The following is a 2481-nucleotide window of genomic DNA, read 5'->3' as shown; positions in this document are numbered from 1 at the left end:
CAACCTAGTCAAATGGTACCACAACAACCTAGTCAAATGGTAACACAACAACCAAGGTGGAGCGTGACTCATCAAGGGATCCCCCCGGTCCCGCGCCCGGCCCAGCAGAGACACCCAGGCGAAGCGAGACCCGCGGCCCGCGGCGGCCGTGCGAACCGGATGTTACGGGGCGGGGCAGGGCGGTGGCGCGGCGTGGCGTGGCGCCTGCAGCCCGTCAGCTGGCCGCACTGACACTGTATGTAGGGACCTGCGCGCCGCCGCAGCAGAGAAAACTGGATCGACACTCTGTTTGGACGTCGCGTCCCGCGCCCGAGCGCGGCGAAGGGAACATGAGGCAAGCAGCACACGGGCACCAAGGCAAGGCAGTCCACAGGCTGAGCACGAAGTGCGACGTCCACCCTTCTCTCTCCCTCGGGCTGTAAAACACACACGCGCCTCTCCCTCGAGTGGGCGCAGGTGTCACAACGCCGGCGCATTCCAATGAATAAAAGAATGAATGAGAGCCGGTGTGCTTGTGCGGGGGGAAAGGGGGGAGATAAAACGCCACATCACCAAGCAAGAGAGGAGTCCCGCGGCTACACGCACCAACGGCACCCGCGGGCCATGATGCACCGGCCGTGCCGTGCCGTGCCGTGCCACGCCAGGTCGTCGTCGTGGGGTCCATACCGATGAGTGCAACTCGTACGATACAGCGGCGTCAACTCTTCCCACGGCTGCGAGAGCGAGGAGGAAGAGGAGGGGGGGGATGGGAGGGGGCGAGGCCTTACAGGATGTGCGAGCCGAGCCGGCAGAGTTCATGCACGCACTCTCTCACACACACAAGCACAACAGTGCGCGGTGTAGCTCCATACATCATGCAGCCGTCATTTATTTGTTCTGGGATGGGCCGCATATACGGGAGGAGAGGGTGCGCGGCGGTGGTGTCTGTCCGTCCGTCCGTCTCCCTGCTCCGCCTCCATTATTGGGTCCCCTCGGCCGCTCTACTTATCCAATCTGCAGCCGGCAGACGGTCGGGCGCACGCGGCGCAGCGCAGCCCGCGAGGCGGCGCAGAGGAGAGAGGAACAAGACGGCCCGGACCGTAAAGCAAGCACGTCGTCATGCACGGCAGTGGAGGAAGGTGATGGAGGTCGTGTTCCTGTTGGTCGGTTGGTGTCCGGTAGCCAGAGCGGTCCGGGACATGATGCGGGGCAGCGGGCGTGTGTGAGGGGCTCCAGCGGCTCCACCACCGCCGTCACCTCAACAAACGGCGCACAGACAAGACCTACCGCATAGCGTAGCACCTCAGCGCGCAGCAGAAGGCCACCGTGGCGGAGAGGGAGCCAGAAGTACAGTACTCGCCCCGCCCCGCCGCACCGCCCCGCTGGACCGCTCATGCCGCTGCCCACCCCGACCTGCCCCGCCTGACTGCTGCGGTCGAGGCGAGTAGCGGTGCCCGACAGTCGGTGTGGTCTGGCCGCGCTGCCGCTGATTTGGATGCAGGTGTCTGCGGCGCTCGCCTCAGGGTCAGCCGGGGGGTCCGCTGTTGGCCGCTGCGCGCTGCTGCGCCGTGGTGGCCGCCAGAGGTCGTCGACGACGATAACGACCACCGAAGGACGACCCCTTTAGCCTCGGCCCGCGTCGACGTCGTCCGACCGAGGCCCGCTCGGAGAGATCCACTTGGGCGGCGCGGCGGCGCTGACGCTGATGAGCGCCAGCGCCGTGGCGGCGCCAACGACGTCGTGCTTCCGGGGCGCGGCAGGGTAGAGGGCGGGGCCGCCGTGCGGCAGAGGGGGAAAGGGGAGCGAGGGGGACTGTGTCCCCACGGCTGGACTGATCACCTGGGAGACAAAAACGACGTCGGTTGCTGAGGCGGCTCCACCCCGCCCCAGAGTCCCGCGTCAGTCACCGAGTGAGACGGGCGCGTTGCGTGGCGAGAGAGCCGCTCTCGTAAGCCGGGCGGCGCCGCCCCGCCCCGCCATTGCGCGCGGGCGTGCGTGCAGCCAGGCAGATGAGCTCACCACCCTCGCCTCGCCGGTCGCGACCGACCGGGACGCGCAGTCGATCCCCTCTTGCCTCTCTCGCTCTCTCTCCCTTCTCCCTCCCCAGTCCACTGACCTTACAGGAGCCCGGGTGGGAAACGCCCTCTTCCCGTCGGGCAGAGCCTGGCACGACGGCGGCGGCGGCCCCGCTGCCAGGCACTGTGTCGCTTGCACACCCGCCCCGCCACCACCACACCCCGCCCCGCGGCACGGCCGGCACGCGACCGCGCGGTTCGCCATAAACGCGGGCAAACAGAGTCGGGCTGCTCTCGCCTCACTTTGCCTTCTTGGTGGGTGGAGGGCATCAGCTGATTAACCCCGAGCGGTGGGGGTAATCAGCACGCCTCTGACCTGAGGATTGCATGCGGTCTGGCGACTTGTATTGCCACCAGCGCCGCTGCGAACAAGTGGCAATACAAGTTGCACAAAGAAATGCAGTAGCAGCAGCAGCAGTAGTGGTGG

The sequence above is a fragment of the Frankliniella occidentalis genome, unplaced genomic scaffold (genome assembly GCF_000697945.3).
Source record: "Frankliniella occidentalis isolate FOCC.00 unplaced genomic scaffold, Focc_3.1 Scaffold16, whole genome shotgun sequence".
In the NCBI taxonomy this organism is placed as follows: domain Eukaryota; kingdom Metazoa; phylum Arthropoda; class Insecta; order Thysanoptera; family Thripidae; genus Frankliniella; species Frankliniella occidentalis.
This window is presented reverse-complemented; position numbering follows the sequence as displayed.